Source organism: Halichoerus grypus, chromosome 10 (assembly GCF_964656455.1).
Source record: "Halichoerus grypus chromosome 10, mHalGry1.hap1.1, whole genome shotgun sequence".
NCBI lineage: Eukaryota > Metazoa > Chordata > Mammalia > Carnivora > Phocidae > Halichoerus > Halichoerus grypus.
Genome location: NC_135721.1, coordinates 125,926,947 through 125,950,908, shown reverse-complemented (window position 1 = coordinate 125,950,908; position 23,962 = coordinate 125,926,947). Strand labels below are relative to the sequence as shown.

Sequence of the window (23,962 nt, the reverse complement as noted above, 5' to 3'; positions counted from 1 at the left end):
GAGAAGATATCTGCAAAGGACGTATCTGATAAAGGGTTAGTATCCAAAATATATAAAGAACTTAACTCAAAATGAAAAACAAATAGCCCAATTAAAAAAATGGGCAGAAGACATGAACAGACATATCTCCAAAGAAGACCTAAACATGGCCAACAGACACATGAACAGACGCTCAACATCAATCATCATCAGGGAAAAGCAACTCAAACCACAATGGATATCTCTCACCTCACACCTGTCAGAATGGCTAAAATCAAAAACACAAGAAACAAGTGTTGGTGACGATGTGGGGAAAAAAGGAACCCTAGTGCACTGTTGATGGGAATGCAAACTGGTGCAGCCACTGTGGAAGAACAGTATGGAGGTTCCTCAAGAAGTGAAAAACTAACTACCATACCATATGATCCACTAATTGCACTTCTGGGTAATTTACCCATAAAAATAAAAGAACACTAATTCACAAGGTTACATGCACCCCTATGTTTATTGCAGCATTATTTACAACAGCCAAATTATAGAAGCAGCCCAAGTGTCCATCAATAAATGAATGGATAAAGACGACGTGGGGTGTGTGTATGTCTACAATGAAATACTATTCGGCCATAAAAAAGAATGAAATCTTGGGGCGCCTGGGTGGCTCAGTCAGTTAGACGTCCGACTCTCGGTTTCAGCTCAGGTCATGATCTCAAGGTTGTGGGATCAAGCCCCACACTGGGCTTCACACTCGGCACACAGTCTGCCTGAGATTCACTCGCTCTTGCACTCTCTCTAAAATAAATAAATGAAATCTTAAAAATAAAAAATGACATCTTGCCATTTGCAACAACATGGATGGAGCTAGAGAGTATAATTCTAAGCGAAATAAGTCAGAGAAAGACAAATACCATATGATTTCACTCATATGTGGAATTTAAGAAACAAAACAAATGGACAAAGGAAAGCAAAGAGAGAGAAAGAGAGAGAAACCAAGAAACCAAAGGGGAGGTGGGTAAGGGGGTGGGTGAAATAGGTGATGGGATTAAGAGTACACTTATCACGATGAGCACTGACCCGTGTATAGAATTGTTGAATCACCATATTGTACACCTGAAACTAACGTAACATTTATGTTAACTATGCTGGAATTAAAATTTAAAAATTAATAAAAAATTTTTTAAAATACAGGACTTTCTGATAAGATGACATCATGGACTACTGCTTTCAACCAACCACTCTTCCCCTCTGCTCTAAATATAATAATGACAAATAAAGTACGTATTTTTTATTAATTTTGGAAGACACAGAAATGCTCAAACATAACAAATATGTCTGTGGACCAAAACACAGAGCAAACATACAGTAATGAACTGATGACTCCATGAACCCACTGCATTTCAGGACCAGGAACTAGCAACTGCTTTTTAAGGAAATCCAATCATGCACAAGATAAGAGGACCAAAAGCAAGGCTCATAGGTAAAAACCAAACCAAAAAATTGCTGAAAAGAAGGTGAAGAGAAGCTATGATCATCAATAACAAGTTACTGATCGCATCATACTACAACCTGCAGTGTAGACGAATCATCATCTCTCTAATATTGCAAGAATATTTCAGACTGGAGTCCTGGACTTAGACTAAAGGTAGAGTGGATATGGGAGAAGGCAACAAAAACAGAGCTAGGGGTACCGAGCCAGGGAGAAGGGGTCACATGGAGAGCACCAAATGAACAAAAGGAAAACTAAATTTCCCATTTAAGATGCAAATTGTAAATGAAAATTCCCAAGTGTATGTGAAAACAGACCTAAGAAAGTTAACCAAGAAATTCATCATACTGGAAGATGAATTCACCACCCAATAAAATGAAATCTTTAAATAAGTTTAAAATAAATGCTTATGATCCTTAAGAGATAAAAATTTGACAGCCATGAAAAAAATAAATAAAAACAATAAATCGTTATGAAAAGACTGGATTACAAACCTTCATAAAATATAAAGTATAAAAAGAGAGATAGTATCACCCATTATGCGAGCACCAAATATCCTAACTTAGTTAGCATGGGATACTTAAATCCATATCTGAAAACTCAGTAAAGAATTAATTCCTAGACACAACACAACACACACACACACACACAATCAGTGAAGTGGATAAGAAAACTGATGAATTCAAATCGAACGCAGCACAGTGAAATAAAAGGAAAAGACTTCAGAGCTGATCTAAGCCCCAGCATAGTATCACCAAATTTAAGTCTCTGAAGCTCTTTCTTATTCTCTAAAATGGACATACCAGTCTTTTTTTTTTTTTTAAAGAGAGGCAGAGGGGTGAGGGAGAGGCAGAGGGAGAGAGGAAATCTTAAGCAGGCACCATGCCCACCACCGAGCCCTATATGATCATGATCTGCGCCAAAATCTACAGTCAGACACTTACCCGACTGAGCCACCCAGGCGCCCCAGGACATACTACATCTTTACAAGGTTGCTGAAATAATTAAAACCATAGACCAAAACAAAGCTTATCTGAGCACATGAAGTCTTAACAAATGGCTCCCTAAAGAATCTCATGATTTACAGACAGAACCAAGGTTATTAAAAAAAACAGAATTTTGCCTCTCTGATTATAAAGTAACTACATTTACAACCCACATGAATTCAGGAAACAATGTACTGGTTTTCTAATTCCCACACTGGCTGAAGAACTTTTGCAAATTGCCTAAACCTTGGTACCTAGGAGGGGATTATAAAGAGATGTCTTTTGGAAAGTACTAAATTCTCAAAGATACTAATATCTACAAATAAAGTTTTGGTAGTAGTATTAAACTGTTCTTATGCAAACATTTCAAGTATTTTATTTTTTCAAAGACTTTATTTTTAAGTGATCTCTATATTCAACGTGGGGCTCGAATTCATGACCCCAAGATCAAGAGCCACATGATCTACTAAGTGAGCCAGCTAGGCATCCCTCAAGTATTTTCTTTAAACCTCTCTAATATGGTGCATTTCTATATGAAAAGAATTTGTAGAAACAGTAAGGGCACTTAGGTCACAAGTGATTAGGGATGATTTCTTTGAAAACTCTTGTTAAAATTCATAATTGCTTTGCATTTTTTTAAAATGTAAAGACACTGGCAATTTAACTAGTCTAAATTTAAAACTCTTTTTACTATTTATCACTCTTATAAAATGACTTCCTTATTAACTGCCAAAAGGAAAATGGGGAAAAAAATGGAACTCAGCCTTCTTATATTTCAAATTCAGGGAGAGTTATTTAAGTAATAAAACGTCCAGAATTTACATGGTACCTTCATACCACAAAACAGGCTTATCAAAAGCCCAAGTAAAAACTCACATACACACAAAAAATTAAGTTTCAACTTATTACCCAGGACCTAGGTATCAAAGGCCTTATACTATTCAATCACATCTGGAAACGAAAGGACAGTAGGATTACAGCTGTGCATGGCCAATTTATGTGCAGAAGTCAAAGCATGTCTCCTATTACCTTGCAGCAAGTCAGTGTGGTCTGCGTATCAATATACTGAAGGGCAGCAGTGTCTGAACCCATACCAACCATTTAAAGGTGTTATTTTAATTAACAAGTTTGCCAACACATTATGAATTTTGCAGTTTTATTTTAGAATTCTTTTTAAATTATTATCACAATCTATCTTTAAAGAAAATTTTAAAAGGCTAAGAACAAAGACTAAAAATCACGCAATCCCAATTTATTTATGTCACCCTCCAGTAAAATAACTAGCTCCGTAAAAATCTTTTCAAACAGAAGAGCAATATACCATTGATAAGAAAAAAAATAATTTCTATAATCCAGTTTTCTACATTAGGGCCAAATTTTATAGTAGGGGAATGAAAGAAATGCCAAATAACACATTACATAACAAGAGTGCTACCCTGAATACAAGGAGGTACATTTTTACTCGTAATAATTTTAAAGTATGAAAGATAAAATTCTATGGAAGTGAATTAAATATCCTACACTGCTGATCTTTAGATGTTTGTGTACTCACACAGAGTAAGTTTAACGTTGAAGCTCATTAAAGACTGAAATTTGGTTTCATTGATACATGATGAAAAATATATTTAAATCTTAGGAACATATGTTGAGCATGTGTGCACATGCAAAGCTTTCAAAGTTACTTTAAAATGTGAAAATGAGTAAGGCTCCTGTTATCCTTGATAAATGTCAGCTGCCATACACTCATGTCCAATACACATTATTTTTCACAAAGCAGAGTCCCAGAAAAGGCAATTCTGAATCCAGCAGCTGCATGTAATGGTTATACATACCAAATTCTATTCAAGGTCAGAAGTTTAGAGGTTTTCAGTATCAACTTCAAAATAACGCAGGCTTTATATGTTAAATATTACACAGATTCAAAAACATTCTTATTAAGACAGGTTTTGGAAACAAAGACAGAATCATAAGAAAGTAATTACTCTGAGAGTTTGGCATATGATAGGGCCATTTATAACAGTGGTATAAAATGGACTATTTGTACAGCAGTTCACTTTCTAGATTGCTGAGCTGATATTTAGGCCAATTATATTTCTTAATTAAGTTACAAAATTAAGTACTACAAGAGCTATGTTATTATCAATGTGACAAATTTTTTATGTCTATATTTTCCAAATCCAATAAAACTGCCCTTTTTATGAGACTTGACTATAAACAACTACTAAAACCTTATCTCCATCCATTTTCACCAAGAGCAAAAAAACAGTGACTGAATTTAGTGCGGTTCAGTTTGTTGTTCAAGTCAAAGATGGATCTTAAAATTTTAACAATTTTCTCTACATATTCTGAAAGCCTCATTTAAGCAAACCAGCTTAACATTCAGTCTTTGGCTTTAATACAACTATTGGAGCGCCTGGGTGGCTCAGTCAGTTAAACGTCTGCCTTTGGCTCAGGTCATGATCCCAAAGTCCTGGTATCAAGTCCCACGTCAGGCTCCCTGCCTGCTTCTCCCTCTGCCTGCCATTTCCCCTGCTTGTGCTCTCTCCCTCTCTCTCTCTCTCTGACAAATAAATAAAATGTAAAAAAAAGGGCATCTCTGTATAGTATGGAACTCAAAAAAGTTTCTTTTTAAAGTAAGTTGTTTGATCAACATTAAATTTAAATGCTTAAGCTTTTTTTTTTTTTAAGATTTTTTATTTATTTATTTATTAGAGAGAGAGAGAACCAGTGGGGGTGGAAGGGCAGAGGGAGAGGAAGAAGCAGTCTCCCCGCTGAGCAGGGAGCATGACATGGGGCTCGATCCCAGGACCCTAAGATCATGACCTGAGCCAAAGGCAGATGTTTAACCAACTGAGCCACCCAGGCACGCCTAAAATGTTTAAGCTTTTACACTATAAATGTATTAATATTCTCCTACATATCATCATATAATCTCCACAGTTTAAATATTCCTTCCCCAGAAGAAGCCTCTTAAAAGTAAAAAACCTAAAGAAAAAATAAAAAGGGGGTAAGGGACTAAGTGTGGTCAGATTATCTAAAGTAAAATAACTTTGGTTTTTCCGCTTATAACCATAGCACTTCATCAGTCCTAAAACAGCAGATCCACTAAAATTATGGCTTTCTGGGTACTTTTTTTTTTTTTTTAAGATTTTATTTATTTATTTGACAGAGAGAGAGGCACAGCAAGAGAGGGCACACAAGCAGGGGGAGTGGGAGAAGGAGAAGCAGGCTTCCCGCCGAGCAGGGAGCCTGATGCGGGGCTCGATCCCAGGACCCTGGGACCGTGACCTGAGCCGAAGGCAGACGCTTAACGACTGAGCCACCCAGGCGCCCCTCTGGGTACTTTTTTAAATGGATGTTACACACTTAAGAGCAAAATTTCTGGATGTACTACTATAAGATGCCCATAAGCATCTTATAAACACTTAACGGACAAATAGAAAAGTGCAGATAGGTCTGGGTATGACTTTGAATTAATTTTTTTTATTAACATATAATGAATGAATTTTTAAGGAAGTCTTTGACATGGGTGCCTGGGTGGCTCAGTCGTTTCAGCATCTGACTCTTGGTTTTGGCTCAAGTCAAGACCTCAGGGTCCTGGGACTGAGCCTCGCATCCGGCTCCACGCTCAGCAAGGAGTCGGCCTGAGAATTCATTCATTCTCTCTCTCTCTCTCTCTCCCTCTGTCCCTCCTCCCCCCACTCACTCGCACTCTCTCTCTCTCTAAAATAAATAATTTTTTAAAAGTCTCTGACATATATTTTCTTGATACATGAAAAAGATATGGTGCTGGAATTAACATAAGCCCTATAATTAGAGGCTGACTACTTACTATAACAAAGACGGAATAAGGTTTTAGAAAACCTTGAGGTTTCAATTAATGTGTTGTTTTTGAAACCCAGAAATGTTTGGGATAGATAGCAAACCTTCTGAGGTCAGTGCCGTGAGAAAAATAACGATATTTTTCCAGAAAATTCCTTTATGGCGGCACAGAGATCTTACATTCTATATATCAGGTATATTCTTTCACAGCTTCATACAGATATAATTCATATACCATACACTTGCAGTATCCAATCAATGCCTTTTAATATATTCAGAGTTGTACAATCATCACCACAATCAATTTTAGAACATTTTCATTATCCCAAAAAAGAAGCCCAGTACTCCTTACTGTTCTCTCCCCTAATCCCATTTTCCCCCACTTCACACCACCTCTCCCCCACCCCAGGGAGACCACTAATCTACTTTGTCTCTAATGATTCATCTATTTTGGAAAATTCATACAAATGGAATCATACTGTATCTAGTCCTTTGTGATTGGCTTCTTTCACTTCATATAATCCTTTCAAATTCATCCATGTTATAGCATATATCAGTAGTTCATTTCTTTTTATTTGTGAATACTTAACTGTATGGAACTATCATTTTCTTTATCTATTCATCAGCTGATGGATATTTAAGTTGTTTCCTCTTTTTGGCTATTATAAATAATGTTGCTATGAACATATATCAAGTTTTTATGTGGTCACTTACATTCTTAAATGAGAAATCATGAGCGCTGGTAAGTGAAAGCAGATTTTGATGATATATCCAAAGAAGCCTCTAAAATTTGCTAGTAAACAGGAAAGAAGCCAGATTCTTTAAAAACATTAAAAAAAAAAAAAAAAACTGGAAACCAATTGCGGGATTTTAATTATGATTAATAAACTAAGCACTCTTAACGGAAAAAGTGGACAGCAAGCAAGAACAGATGGGTAATGTAAGCAGAGAGATGGAAACTATGAGAAAGCAGCAAATGGGAATATTAGAAATCAAAAACACTAACAGAAATGAATGCCTTTGATGGGCTCATCAGCTGACGGGACACAGCTGAGGAAGAAAAAAATAAAATTAGTGAGCTTAAAGATCAATACAAGCTTCCAAAACTGAAAGTCAAAAAGAGAAAAAAAGAAAAAGAACAGAATATCCAAGGACAGTGGAAAATTACAAAAAGTACATTATATACATAAGGGGAATGCCATATATATGAAATTCAGAAAAGGCAAAACTAACGACTTAAAGCAGACCAGGGGCTGCCAGCTATCTCAGCGGATTGGACTGACTGCACAGAAGGACACAAGAACTTCAGAGGATGGTGGGAGTGTTTTATATCATGATTGTGGTAATGGTTACATCTGTCAAAACTCGGCAAATTATAAATGTAAGGCTGGTGAATTTTACTGAATGTAAACTATACTTAAAGTTATGTAAGGAAAATAGCAGCGCATATTGCTAATCCTGTGATAAATAATAAATGACTGGTATAAGATAAAATAAATTAGCTAATAAAAGAGGGCTATTTCAGTAAGAAAATTTACTTTTTCTAAAGAAGTTCTACAGGAAAAGCAAATTTAGTACATGGGCAGTTAAAGTCAAGTTTATATTTAAAAACTTTAACAAATTTATTTGTTAAATATTAAATAAATTTAATATTTAAATAAATTTTTAAATAAATATTTAAATAAATTTAAATTAAAAATATTTAAAAAATAATCTTGCAACAAAATACACAAAAATGCTCATTGAAATTTCATTTATGGGGCGCCTGAGTGGCTCAGTCGTTAAGCGTCTGCCTTCGGCTCAGGTCATTAACCCAGGGTCCTGGGATCGAGCGTCGGGCTCCCTGCTCCGCGGGAAGCCTGCTACTCCCTCTCCCACTCCCCGTGCTTGTGTTCCCTCTCTCATTGTCTCTGTCAAATAAATAAATAAAATCCTTAAAAAAAAAAAAAAAAGAAATTTCATTTATACATCAAAAACCAGAGGACACTAATGACCATCCATCCCAAATTTAAAAAATAAAGCCATACAAAACAATACAATATAGTAGTAGCAAAAATAAATTATACACAACATGGGTGAATAGTACAAGCAATCAAAAGTTTTTTTAAAAAGCAAGTACATTAGAGGCGCCTGGGTAGCTCAGTTAGTTGAGCAGGCAACTGTTGATTTCGGCTGGGGTCGTGGTTTTGGAGTCACAGGATGGAGTCCCAAGTCAGGCTCCAAGTTCAGGGGGAAGTCGACTAGAGATTTCTCTCTCTCCCTCTGTCCCTGCCCCCAGCGCACCCTCTAATAAACAAACAAACAAATAAATAAATAAATCTTAAAAAGTAAAATAAAAAGCAAGTCCATTACACTCATTTTTGTAAAGCTAGAAACAAAAACTAAACATGGTTCAAGAACACACACGTGTGGTTTTTTTTTTAAGTTTTTAGCAAATAAATTACGATATCTGTTACTTCTGGGACAGAAGCAGAAGGAAGAGTAAGATGGAGAAACACACAGGGAAGCTGGTATACCTAGCAACTTTCCAGTTCTTAAGTAGTGGGTTCATAGGTGTTTTCCAAAGTACACTTCGTAACACATATAATATATACTCCTGTTTATATAAAATATTGCATAATTTTAATGCTAAATTAAAAAACACTAATGTTAAGTTAAAAATGTTAAGTTAATGTGGGGCGCCTGGGTGGCTCAGTCGTTAAGCGTCTGCCTTCGGCTCAGATCATGGTCCTGGGGTCCTGGGATCGAGTGCCGCATGGGGCTCCCTGCTCAGCAGGAAGCCTGCTACTCCCTCTCCCACTCCCCCTGCTTGTGTTCCCTCTCTCGCTGTCTCTCTCTCTGTCAAATAAATAAAATCTTAAAAAAAAAAAAATGTTAAGTTAATGTTAAGTGAATATATATTTAATCTAACATTTGAGCTAGATACTGTGTTGAGGGCATTCCATTTATTACTCCCATTTTAATTCCTATTTCAGCCCTCTGATATACAGACAGATAAAAGTAGAGTTCAAATTTATCCCTCTTTTACATGAGAAAACAGGTATGGGGAAGTTAAATAACTCACCCAAGGTCATACATCTAGTAAGTGATGGAACTACAAATTAAATGCAAGTCTTTCCAACATCAGAGCCCAAGCTCTTAACCATTTCAACCAAAAAATAAACAAATAGTTTACTCCTTCTTTCGTGAAATCTGAGCATAACTGCACTGTCTACAGCTGTTCTAACAATTGTCTTTCAATGGCCCAGCTTAAGTTTCCAGTAAGAAGTTACTGTTTTCTGGTCACATTAACTAGAAATTCCTACTAGTCTTTAACAAAAAGAAACAATTAAGAATGATGGCCCTTAGGATGCTTGGGTGGCACAGTCAGTTGAGTGACTGATTCTTGGTTTCAGTTCAGGCCGTGATCTTGGGGTCATGAGATCGAGCCCCACCTTGGTCTTCACACTCAGCGCATCATCTGCTTGAGATTCTCTCTCCTCCTTCTGCCCCTCCTGCTTGCGTGCACACATGCTCACGCACTCTCTTTCTCTAAGTAAATCTTAAAAAAAAAAAAAGAAGAAGAATGGCCCTTACCAGATCACCAATGACTGTAGATTCTTGACCCATCCCTGTACATCACCTCTAAAAAATAGTTTTAAGTACCTTCACCTTACCAATACTTTCATCTCCTAATCTAAGCAATCAACATGCATTTATAGTGAGTGGGGGAGAAACAGCAGGATAACTAAAAGGCTCTGTAATGAGGAACCAGATCCATCAATCATAGAAACTTAAGCTGGAAAGAACCTGTGATGTTCTATAAAACAAGCAAATTGATCCTAATGAGAAAACTGATGTCAAAGTGAGACTACTACCACTCCTAGTTCCCATGCTAAAAAAAAAAAAAAAAAAAAAACTGTGTTTTCTAGCTTTAAATTTAAGGGGTGTTATACCTAGGTAGGCAATTGATGAAATTAACAAATGTCAATTTTTCTATATATAGAAAATATAAAACTAAAAGAATTTCCTTAAATTGTTTGGTTTTTCAGTAATAGCGGCTTTACAAGATGTCTGTGAGCCTGACTCATTTTAATTATAAGGCATAATAAAAGCAGAACTTATAATTAAAACAGTTATCTTTAAACTTTAGTAATTCAATTTCAAACTAAACTGAAGGACAGAGATACAGTCCTTAAAATTTAGAATGCCATTCATATGCTATTAACACCTTTCTATTTTTTTTAAGATTTTATTTTTTATTTATTTGACAGAGAGAGACACAGCAAGAGAGGGAACACAAGCAGGGGGAGTGGGAGAGGGAGAAGCAGGCTTCCCGCCGAGCGGGGAGCCCGATGCGGGGCTTGATCCCAGGACCCTGGGATCATGACCCGAGCCGAAGGCAGACACTTAACGACTGAGCCACCTAGGTGCCCCAGCTACTAATACCTTTTTAATATCAAATTCTCTAGAAGGTTATGATAGAACTTTTTAGAAACTAAAATGTTAGTAAAATGTGATATAAAGGCACTTATTAATTATCCTGACCTTGGCAATATATTTTCATTCCTTTATCCAACTACATAGTGGTCTCATTTTAATTAAGATGACACAAAAACTGGTTTAAGAAATTTTCATGTAAAAAACTGGTAAGAGACTGTACTTCAAAGAGTTAATTTCCAAGGCCATGAATGATATCATAACCTGAGAGTCTAAAAACTCATGATTTTAAAATTTCTGTGGTTAAAGATGAATTTCTGCTGAATAACCATAGACATATCTTCACTGCTGGGGAATGTCATCTAAAAGATTAGTTCTTAAGGTATTACTGAATTCAGTGATACTTAAATTCTTCCACTGAAAATCATTTTTTAAAGCAAAGAAGAACTTAAACATTGTAAAATTGCATAAAATGAATGAAGTAAGATCCCCTACCACCACCCCTACTCCTATACATAGCAGCATGAATATTTAACAAGATAGCAACTTATTACAAGATAAAAGTTCACAAATTACAGAAAGAAAATGGTCTGAAATTTGCAAAGAATCAAGATTTAGGTTCTAATTCAATGGCACCACAAATTAGTTATACAACTTTGATAAAGCCATTAGTTTATCTTAAGCCCCTTTCTACCGTGGGCTGTAAGAACAAGATGAGACAAAAAGCATTTTATTTTTGAATATTACTCAGATTGGAAATGACAGAAAAAAGTAACTGAGCCTAACGGAAAGAAAAGAATTGCAGAAAAACGGACAGAGCCTTAAGTATATGCAAGAAATATCAAATGATCTAACAAACAGTATCTGGAGTCAGAGAAATCAGGATGAAGGAGGAAAAGAACAAAATACTTGAGGTAATAATGGGCAAAACTTCCCCAAACTTAATGAAAACACCAATCTATACATTGAAGGAACTCAAAGAATCCCAAGGAAAACAAACACAAAGAAATTAGACCTGAGTACAGCAGAGTCAAACCATTTAAAAACAAAAAGAGAAAATCTTGAAAGCAGCCATAAGAAAAAGGATCATACATACAGAGGAACAAGGATAAAAGTTATCTTTTCAGAAACAACATCTGAAAAGATAATGGAACAACATCTTTAAAGCGCTGAACTACTTTCCAGTGGTGACTATCTCCTCATGAGAACATGCCCCTTACTAAGGACTTCCTCCATCCCAGGGAAGACGAGAGAAGCAGCACCTGGTGTGGAGCCCCAATTCCTACTTCATGGAAGTGCAGTGCCCAGAATGCTATGAAATCACCAACATCCTCAGCCATGCATTAACAGTAGTTCTGCATGCTGGCTATTTCACTGTCCTTTGCTGGCCAGCCTACAGGAGGAAAAGCAAGGCTTACAGAAGGATGCACTTTCAGGGAGGCCTGGGTGGCTCAGTCGTTAAGCGTCTGCCTTCGGCTCAGGTCATGGTCCCAGGGTGCTGGGATCGAGCCCCACATCGGACTCTCTGCTTGGCGGGAAGCCTGCTTCTCCCTCTCCCACTCCCCCTGCTTGTGTTCCCTCTCTCGCTGTGTCTCTCTCCCTCTGTAAAATAAATAAATAAAATCTTTAAAAAATAATAATAAAATAAAAAAATAATTTTAAAAATGCTCAGGGGCGCCTGGGTGGCTGAGTCAGTTGAGCATCCAATTCTTGGTTTTGGGTCAGTGGTGATCTCATGGGCCGTGAGACTGAGCCCCACATCAGGCTCCACATTCAGCAGGAAGTCAGCTTCAAGATTCTCTCCCTCAGCTGCTCCCAACCCCCGCCCCTGCTCACACACTCACGTACTCTCTAACATAAACATTTTTGGGGGGCGCCTGGGTGGCTCAGTCACTGGGCATCTGCCTTCAGCTTGGGTCATGGTCCCGGGGTCCTGGCATTGAGCCCCGCATCGGGTTCCCTGCTCGGCAAGGAGCCTGCTTCTCCCTCGCCCACTCCCCCTGCTTGTGTTCCCTCTCTCGCTGTCTCTCTCGCTGTCAAATAAATAAAATAAAATCTTTAAAAAAAATAAATATTTTTTTAAATGCTCAAAGAAGATTTTATGGTTCCCCATACCCCTGAAACAAATAATACATTGTGTTAATTAAAAAAAGAAGAAGAAGAAGATTTTTATGGTTAACAAACACAGGGCGCCTGGGTGGCTCAGTTGGTTAAGCGACTGCCTTCGGCTCAGGTCATGATCCTGGAGTCCCAGGATCGAGTCCCGCATCGGGCTCCCTGCTCAGCAGGGAGTCTGCTTTGCCCTCTGACCCTCCCCCCTCTCATGTGCTCTCTCTCTCTCTCATTCTCTCTCTCAAATAAATAAATAAAATCTTTAAAAAAAAAAAAAAACACGTATTTTGGCACCTATGCTAAAAAAAATTTTTTTTAAAAAAACTGTAAATCGGGGGCACGCGGGTGGCTCAGTCATTAAGCATCTGCCTTAGGCTCAGGTCATGATCCCAGGGTCCTCGGATCGAGCCCCACATCGGGCTCCCTGCTCGGCGGGAAGCCTGCTTCTCCCTCTCCGACTCCCCATGCTTGTGTTCCCTCTCTCGCTGTGTCTCTCTCTGTCAAATAAATAAAATCTTTTAAAGAAAAAAAAACAAAACAAAACTGTAAATCGGCCAATACATGAGAAGAGCCTTTTTTTTTTTTTTAATAAACTCAAGAATCAATTGTGGGACTTCTCTTCAATCGGAGAAAGCAACAAACGTTATCCTACAGTGAACAGGACAAATTATAACAAACTACATTCAGGAATCAGAGAACAGGCAGTGAAAAATTGTGGTCCGTGAGATACGGGAAACATTTGAGGCAACAACATGAATCCTACCACTACCCAGGCTTTTCTGCCAGAAAGCAATTTCCACATCACAGCACAGGGATAAGGAACCCAAAAAGAGCCCAGCAATCTTGAATTGACAAGATAATGACCACAGTTTAAGATGTCCCAGCTAGCTAGATTCTGCAGGGCAGTTTCTCAGAGTGATTAAAAAACTACAGGAATTGACAAACTGATTCTGAAATTTGTATCAAAATGCAAAAGCCCTAGATTAGCCAAAGCAATCATGACAAGGAAAAAAGTTGAAAAATTCACATTACTTACTCTCAAACCTTACTATAAAAGCTATAGTAATCAGGACAACGTATGTGGGCGTAAGACTGATATATAAATCAATGGAAGAGAAAAAAGACCAGAAAGAGATTCTGTTGTACACAGTCAGTTGATTAAGTTAGCAAGACAATGCAATGGAAAAAGGAGAGTCTTTTCAATAGATAGCTCTGGAACAGAATATCCACATTTTAAAAACTGATTCTCAATCCTTTCTTCACATCATACACAAAAATTAAATCAAAGTGGATCAGAGACCTAAATATCAGTCAGAAGTATAAAACTTCTATAAGAAAACACAGAAGAGCTTCATAACCTACGACAGGCAAAGATCTCTTAGTACATAAAAAAAGCACTAACCACAAAAGAAAAAATTGGTAAGTTGTACTTGAAAATTCAAAATGCCTATTCTTCAAAAAAAAGTTAAGAAAATAAAAGGGAGGAAAAAAAAAAAGAAAGTACTCTTAAAATGTATCTGAGAACAATCAGTAGACAGAATATATACTTTTTAAAAACTCCTACAATAAGAAAACTGCCCAATTTTTAAAATGGGCAAAATATTTAAACAGACACTTCATAAAAGAAGAGATATGTGTGGTTAGTAAGAAACTATTAATGGTATCATTAGACATCATGGAAATGCAGGCTGAAATTGAAGAAGTGACAACACCAAATAGGAACGATTCAAACTTGAACTCTTATCTTGCAGGTGGAATATACAGCCACTTCAGAAAACAGTTTCACAGGTTTTTTTTATAAAGATAAGCATATACTTGGGCTGCCTGGGTGGCTCAGTTGGTTGAGTGCATGCCTTCGGCTCAGGTCATGATCCCAGGGTCCTAGGATAGAGCCACGCATCAGACTCCCTGTTCAGAGGGGAGTCTGCTTCTCCCTCTGCCCCTCTCCCAGCTCGTGCTCGCTCTTGCTCACTCACTCTCACGCTCTCTCTCTCCCTCAAATAAATAAAATCTTAAAAAAAGAACATAAGCATATACTACCTGGAATTTAATTTAAAAATTGAAACAAAAAAAATTTTTTTAATAAAAAGATAAGCATACATTTAACATAAGACCCTGCAATTGCACTCCTGGGTATTTATTCAAGAGGGGAAAATCTACACAGTGACTGTACTGTACCTGAATGTTCAGAGCAGCTTTGTCCATCATAGTAGCCAAAAATGAGAAACTAGTCACACAATGGAATATTACTCAGCAATAAAAAGAAATTACTGATACATGCGATAATGCAGGTACATCTAAAAAATATATTATGCTGAGTTAAAGAACTTTTGCAGTGTGACTGTGGTTAAAAACAACAGTCACTCTCATACATTGCTGCTGGGAATCCAAAATGGTGTAATCCTTATGGAATGTGATTTGACAATATCTAACAAAAACTACATACACATTTACCCTTCAACCCAGTAGTCGCACTTCCAGGAACTTATCCTGAAGGTACACTCCCAAAATGTAAAAATATATATTCACAAGGTTATTCACTGCAGCATTATTTTAATTGCAAAATACTGGAAACAACCTAAATAATACCTATACATAGGCTACTGCTTGAGTGAACTATGGTATATGCACATAATGGAAACTATGTAAAAAATAAATGAGAAAGGGGCTGGGGGAAGAGCAAGGTTGGTTACCTATGTGAAATGGGGGAAATGGGATGGAAAGGATACAGAAGGGAAGTGTATCTTTTGTATAATTTTAACTTTTGAAAATATCCTTGTTTTCTACAAATTCAAAAATAAAACCAATCAGAATGAGGAGCATTAAAAAAACTGGGAGCACCTGGGTAGCTCAGTCAGTTAAGCGACCGACTCTTGATTTTGGCTCAGGTCATGATCTCAAGATCTTGAGTTCAAGCCCCACGTTGGGGACTCCCAGCTCCCATCATGGAGCCCACTTTAAAAAACGTGGGGTGCACATGGGTGGGTCATTCAATTAAGCATCCGACTCTTGGTTTCAGTTCAGGTCATGATCTCAGGGTCAAAAGATTAAACTGCACATCACGCTCCATGCTACACGCTCAGTGGGGAGTTGGCTTGTGATTCTCTTCCTCTCCCTCTCCCTCTGTCCTCCCCCTGCCCTTCTGGCTGCCCCTTCCCTCTTCCCCACACGGGCCTGTGCACTAGGGCGCGCTCTCTCTCTCTCTCTCTCTCTCTCTCAAAAATAAATAAATCTTTAAAAAATCTTTAAAAAACTGAAAAACAAATGAACCTAATTACATTTCAAATGAATACAGAAAGTTGGAGTGAGAAGTGAAAAGTGCAGAGGAAAGGGAAAGCAAGAAAGGAAGAAGGGGAGGTTGATTCAAGTAATTTAAGAATACAATATTTATTTATTCATTCTCAGTCTTGGGCAGGATGGTTTTAAGGTAGTGAAGAACTACATATAAATTCTCCACTTTAATTAAGTTTGTTTACTGTGGTGAAATGGGCAAAATGACTCTGAAATTATTTGAGATGTATTACAGGATAGAGTAAATGAGTAAGTGCACTGACAATGTTGGGAGCCAAGTTTTCTCACAACATAAAAAGGGACATAAAAGTATGAAATGGTAAGTGCAGAGAAAGAGCCCTGTAGACAGGGAGTGAAGCTGGACATACTGATATAAACTCATGATTTCTAAACTATGTATATGCATGTTGCTATGAATGTGCTTATGTACAAGTATGTTGGTGTATGCACATATGTGTGTATAAGCATGCATATTTTACTAGCTCTGTCCACTGAAAGGGTCAACCCACGAGCAATGAGGACACCTCCCCCCATCCCCGCAAGATCCTAGTCTCTAACACTTTCCTCCCCATAAGGACAGGGAGACTGATTATTAAGAGTTCCACTTTCTATCACTTAAATATTTATTTAAAAAAAAAAAAAGAGTTCTACTTTCTAAACCTAGGACAACTGAAGCATCAAAATAATTAGGTAGAGTAATGAATTTATCAACTGAAAAACCTAGTAATTCATGAGTCCAAACTGACAGACAGGGCTCTTGATTACAGAACAATGTCAAGGGCTGACTCATAAAGGGAATGCTGGAATCAGAAAATGACCATTTTGGAACCAACACAGTGAAAAATAAGATCAGATAAGAATCATCAACGAATGTTAAATCTAGGGCAAACTGTGATGAGAACCATGGTATTTGCATTGTCTCCCCACAAAATGCTTGTTGCATGGAAGGAAAATAAACTATACAGTGGAGAAATCTGGCAACATCTTGGCCAAATAATCAATATTAACATCACAAGAAGGGACAGAAGAAATCATGTGTCTCCAGAAGTTGTGCATCTTTCTCAGGATGTCACATCACCTATACAATATTCCAGCCAAGAATGCATAACCTCAATCTAATCACAAGGAAACTTCAGAGAAATATAAAATGAAGAACAGTCTATTAAAAGGGGGGAAGGGCTGTGTTCTTCAAAAATGTCAATACCATAAAAGACAAAGGCTATGGAAATATTCCAGGAAAAAGGAGGCTAAAGAGAAATAAATACAGTAAATGCAGTACCCGACCCTAGACTGGATTCTGTACAGGAAGCAAAGGAAATGCTGTTAACAGACTTTATTAGGTCAACCGACCAAACTGGAAGACAGACCATACATTTGTGTCAGTGTCCATTTATGAAGTTGGTAACTGTACAATAGTTATATAAGAGAATGACCCTATTCTTAGGGAATACAGAAGTATTAGAAGAAAGAAGCTCAATAAATGTAACTTACCCTCAAATAGTTCAGAAAAGAACTATGCATGCATTTAGAGAGAGGGAAGGAAAGAGTGAGAGCACACACAGATGCAAACGATAAACAAGTGGGTAAATCTGGCTAAAGGATTATCTAGATGTTCTTTATACTCTATTTTTGTAATTTCATAAATTGGAAATGACTTCCAAATAAAGAGGTTTTTTTTAATAAATAGCATGGAGATAGTTCTCTACTATGTTCAGAATATAATGGGTATATACCATAATTAATTGAAGGATTTTATAGGGAAACAGGAAGAGCTGAGACCAGAGGTTTAGAGAGATTCCCAGATAAAGGACTGTTTCAAATGTCAGAGAAGGGAGTTTGTACTTTTTTTCTGTAAGCCAGGGAATAGAAACTCAGAGCAAAACAGAGGCTTAATTAAAAGGGACATACTTAAGGAAATTTTCTAAGCAAAATTTCAAGTGCTAGAAACAGTAGATAAGAGGGAGTAAAGGGACATTTGAACAAATACAAGATCTTGGCCTAGGAAGTAAGATATTAGCAGAAAGTGGTACAAATACAGGAGACATGAAAACAGAAAACCAGATAAGGCCTGTTTACTAAATTACTAATATATCAAAGGGGCAGGGTGGGGGGGCAGTTCAAAGATGACTCAGATTTCAAGCCAAGCTAACCAAAAGAATGACAGTATTATTAACAAAAAGAAATTTAAGCAAAGCATAACTGCTTTCTTGGCTATCAGACAACTTTTTCTATTCTCATTTTTCCTACCCTGGTGCTAGATGAGATGTTATATGCCAGCACAAGCAATCTGGGGAAACTAGTCTTCGCAGGGTGAAATAGTTTTAAAAATAAGTGGGATTGATTCAGATTTTGAATAAACCCCATTAAAGTATTCACACATAAGGGAAAAGGGGTAGGAAGGTAGTATCTCATATTAAACTGTAACATATAGTTCCCTTCTTCCCCAAAAAAGTTTTGTTTGTATATATACACATATATATGAATATACATATATATCCACTTATTTCAAGACCATTCAGTCATTCAATTAATGCTATCATTAAAGAAGAAAACATGAGGGTGTCTGGGTGGCTCAGTCGGTTAAGCATCCGACTCTTGGTTTCGGCTCAGATCATGATCTCAGGGTCACGGGATGGAGCCCCGCTTCAGGCTTTGCGCTTAGTGGGGAGTCTGCTTGAAGAGTCTCTTCCTCTGCCCCTCCCTCCACTCTCTCTCTCAAATAAATAAATAAAACTAAAAAAAAAAAAAAAAAGAGAGAAACATGAAATATGACACGAGTTTAAGATTAAATCATAAAAGGAAAGGTCAGGATCTTCAGAGGGCGTAGACAGAAAATCACAAAGGATGAAATCAAAGTAAAAGTGAATTACCTGGCTAACCAGTCAAATGACGTTCAAGTAGGAGCTTATTTTTATTGGTCTGTGACTCCACTGTTCAGCAAGTATTTTGATCCTGAAAACAAACAAAAAAGGGGGGGGATGGTATTGAATTTTATTGCCCTTTCTTTTTAATATATGTAGTATTATTAGTCACACACAAGTCAATCTTCCCCATCATTCCCTTCTCTGGACATATGAAACAAGCAAAAACAAAACATGCTATATCAAGTACAAGGCCTTTTCCTAGGAATTTGAGATGATGCCTTATTTTGCCATATAATACTGTTTCTGCTTAAAAGTCAGGTATAGCATATACAATATACCCTGTCACAGTTTATAAACATGGATAATGAAAAACAGGGGTTGAGGAAACCAACTCCAAGTCCTGAAAAGTAATCAAACCAGATCAGTAATGTGAATTTGGGGTGTCCCCACCTGTCCAAAAGGAATGCTCAACAAATAACAATTAAAAACAATATTGAGGGGCGCCTGGGTGGCTCAGTCGTTAAGCGTCTGTCTTTGGCTCGGGTCATGATCCCAGTGTCCTGGGATCGAGCCTAACCTCGGGCTCCCTTGCTCGGTGGGAAGCCTGCTTCTCCCTCCCCCACTCCCCCTGCTTGTGTTCCTTCTCTCATTGTGTCTCTCTGTCAAATAAATAAATAAAATCTTTTTAAAAATAAAATAAAAACAATATTGAGGGGCGCCTGGGTGACTCAAGTCGGTTCTGCATCTGCCTTCATTTCAGGTCGTGATCTCAGGGTCTTGGGATGGAGCCCTGCATCAGGTTCCCTGCTCAGTGGGGAGTCTGCCTCTCCCTCTCCCTCTGCCCCTCCCGCTCCACTCGCTCTCTCACTCTCTCTCAAATAAAATCTTTAAAATATATATATATCAATATCGTGGCAGAAGGTAATACTTAAATATCCGAGTCCAAAAAGATAAATATCTACCAGATGGATGGGTGGATGGATAAAGCAAGCAAGGAAGGAAGAAGAAAAGGAAAAGAGAAGGGAAAAAAAGCCATGGATGTTTTCCTCCCCTCTAGAAAAGACTGCACTTGGGTCACCAACAAGAAATATTTTTAGGGGCGCCTGGGTGACTCAGTCGGTTAAGTGTCTGCCTTCAGCTCAGGTCATGATCCCAAGGTCCTGGGATGGAGCTCCGCATCAGGCTCCTTGCTCATCAGGGAGCCTGCTTCTCCCTCTCACTCTGCCTGCCGCTCCCCCTGCTTCTGCTCTCTGTCAAATAAATAAATAAAATCTTTAAATAATACAAAAAAAGAAAGGAAATATTTTTAAGTGGGAGAGGAAAATGAAAGGCAGTTCTTCAAAAATAATCTGCAATAAAATACATGAACATATAAACAGCTTTCTTGCACTTGAGGAAGCAGCCTCTGGTACAGCAAGAAAGTGAGCCAATAAAACATTCACCTTCACCTTACGAACTTCCAAATATAACAAAAAAGCAACAATCTGACTACCAATAATTCTAGTGGTGTATATATATGAAGACAACAGCCATAACTATACCCTAAAGTTCATGCTGGAATTGGCAGGTCTGTTGGGAAGGGGTACAAGAAAAAACAATGTATTTACAAGTTCTGTATCATAGCCATAGCCAATCCGCATGGAGTATATAGGAACAACCAACCACAATCTAGCTGCATCATGTGAAGGGTCTGTTGCACATGTGAAACCCAATTTAAAGGTGAGAAAATTGAGGGGTAGCAAGGAAGCTCATCTATATGTGGTTCACAAAAGGATAGGAGGAAAATCCAGGTAGTGTATAAATGCCATGCAATTAAAGTATAAAAAAGAGCTATTATATCTACTAACATACCTATTTCTAATTACAGTATAGTCTCTAGCTTATAATTGAGATGTCATAAAGGAAGCGAATTCTTGGAATATATCTTCTAATCCACAATAATATGACTACTTGTTAGCATACGGTTTAAGAGCAGAAGCTCTGGAGTCCACCAGATCTAGACTCAACTCCCAGCTTTCACTTACTAACTAGGTACCCAACTTAGACTTCTTTGAGCCTTAGATTTATGATCATAAAACGGGGATCAATCCTCTCAAGGTTCTTGCGAAGATTAAGTGAAAATGCTTAAATTACTTATCAGTACCTGATACATAAATGCTCAATAAATTAAGGGACCTCTGGGTGGCTCAGCCAGTTAAGCGTCTGCCTTCAGCTCAGGGTGATCCCAGGGTCCTGGAATAGAGGCCCACATCTGGCTACCTGCTCAGCGGGGAGCCTGCCTCTCCCTCTCCTCCCTGCTCGAGCTCTCTCTCAAATAAATAAAATCTTTTTAAAAATTAATTAAAACTATTACTAGTCAACAAACAACAATTTGACATCTAACTTAAGAATGTCCAAGTACATTCAAATAAAAAATAGGGGAAAAAAAACAATCAATTAGTTTTAGTGTTTAAATGAATTCAATGTTTTGTTACTTGAATTTTTATGGTATCTAATTTAATTAGAGGAAGGTGAAGGGAAAAGCAGGCAGAACTTCTGTAAAGAAAGCCCAAAGTTTTCTGGCCTAGTTTTAAATCAAGTTTCATTTCAGAAATGGTTCTTTTGTTTTGCTCCTTTTTATGGGGGAAGGACAAAGGTTGTGGGGTAGGGTTAGTACCTACAGAACAAGAGGGGTGGATAGGAAAAGGTATCTGAGTCAGAATGTACCTAGTACCATAAGCAGGAAAACAAGTACTGCTGCCTAGTGTGGAAGGTTGGCAAGAGAACCTACATTAATACAAGTATTACACTGCTGGTGAGAAATACCCAAAGGAGTGCTAACCCAAGCTAATCTGTACCCCATAATCCCCTGGATCCAAAGAAACACCATCTACAAAATGTCCCCCTCCCAGGAAATGTGAAGTTGGACTACAGTGATCCCCAAAAAGTCATAGATCAATGACTGGCTTGCCTACCAGAACCTTGCAAGGGGTAGATAAGCTAAAAAGTACTATATACACCAGGGGTGTCTGGCTGGCTCAGTCAGAAGACCATGCAACTCTTGATCTCGGGGTTGTGAGTTCGAGCCCCATGCTGAGTGTAAAGATAACTAAAAAAACAAATAAATAAAACTTTTAAAAATAAATAAATAAAAAGTACTGTGAAGTAGGGGACCTGGAAAACTGCAGTTATCTAGAACCAAGATTCTGCAAAGCCAACAGTCCTAGCAGATTTCCTGGGACTTTATTTTTTACTTTTAACAAAAGTAAGCATATTCTTACCCCTTTTCATAATTTGGACTTTGGTCCATCACACAAACAAAAATCACATTAACAAAAACTAAATAACATGTCCTCAAAATACTAAATATGGGGGGGGGTTAATTTTTCTACTAGAATTAATGAAAAATGTGACTGATGGGATCCACATTATCAAAGCCTGCATCAGTAGAAATCTAATGGGAAAGAAAAAAAAAATCAAACTGAGCTTTGTTAATAGCTAGTCTGAGAAGATGTGCCTCAAGGCCAGAACAAAGAATCAAACTGGGGGAGGGGAGCTGACAGAGAAGAAAATCCAAACTATATAATCTGATGCTTGGAAACAGTAACTGGGCAAAAAGAGGCCACTGAAGATCATGAACACGTTTTTCTTCTGCTGTTGAAAATGGAAAGGGAACAAGGACTCTACTATTAATCATATTAAGCTCATTGTTCCCAGGGAATCCCTCCTCAGTTCCCTAAAAAAAAAAATCATAGGGATGGGGATCACCCTCTTTGGGAAAAGTCGGCTCTTGCCCACTCATCTCCAAAACACTACAGAATAAGTTTACCCATCAATTTCAAGGTAAGGGTTACATAAAATTGGTGTAAATGAAACATTATTTTGCAATTCAGATTATTTATCAAATATATAGTTGCTGTTTTTTGGGGGTTTTTTCCAAAACTGTAACAACAGATTTTACTTGTAACAGTCAACCCCAACAAATCTGTAGCTAAGCTGAAAGGGAAGAACCAAATGTAAGTTAAAAATCATATGAAAATTTAAAATTATTTCTAGAGGTGCCACTTTTTTGGAGCTGTGTAAACTTACAGTTTAAAAAAATTTTAAGAAAAAAATTTATTAGTCCATTATTATGTGTTTTAATAAATAGTAAGTAAAAATGTATTTGGTACCCAAGTGTACGTTGGTAATATATTGATGACAAACTTTTTTAAATACCATAATCTTTTTTACAAGGGAGGGCAGGAATTATTTCAAATTACAGCACATACATGTTTAGTAAAGTAAGGACAGGGTTAAAAAAAAAACTAACAATGTATTACTACTTATCTCATGATATATACTAGAAAGGACTAAGCTGATTCATACTAATTTATTCTACATAGTCATTTAATAAATTACAATAAATGTTTAGTTCTATATGGAGTCAACCTAAAAACTTAAATGATGCAGTGAAAACAGAAGCCTTGCTTGCTTTCAGAAAACCTACGTTTTGGAAGTCCAGCTTCTTGAAGGGACCTTGTATGAGACATTTAAATTAACTAAATGCTTCCTGTATACCTAGGAGATGCCAAGTGTTACACTGGCCTGCAAGAAGTATGAGCAAAATATGGTACCTATCACTAATTAGAAAAGGAGAAGCAGGCATCAATAGGCCAAAATGCAACTACGTTCATTCAGCAAATATGTGATGAGCATCCACTCACTACATGGCATCAGACACCAGCGATACAAGGAAGAACCAGAAGATGAAGACGTAGAGTCCAATGAGAATATTAAAAGAGAGTAGAGAACTACCTTGCCTTTTTCGAAGGACTGATGTGGTCACTGTAAAACAAACCCAAAACCACTTACTTCAGCAGAGAGACAGAGAATTAATGAAATTCAAATGTACAGATAATTTCTACAATTATTTTCCACAGTTATCGTAACTAAAATGCCTTTCTTTATAATAAAAGACAAAGTAAAGAAGAAAAAAACTTTCATAAAATGTTAAGCCATTTGTGTAAAAATCACATGAGACATAG

General features: G+C 37.4%; 1 protein-coding gene across 1 annotated transcript in view; it reads right to left on the bottom strand.

Moving 5' to 3' along the window:
* Nucleotides 1–23,962, bottom strand: part of NCOA3 (nuclear receptor coactivator 3) — a 138,357-nt gene that overhangs the window by 45,321 nt on the left and 69,074 nt on the right. The window contains exon 2 of the mRNA XM_078057472.1: nt 18,963–19,044. The gene's annotated coding sequence lies outside the window, so the exon portion shown is untranslated. The remainder of the gene's footprint in view (nt 1–18,962; nt 19,045–23,962) is intronic.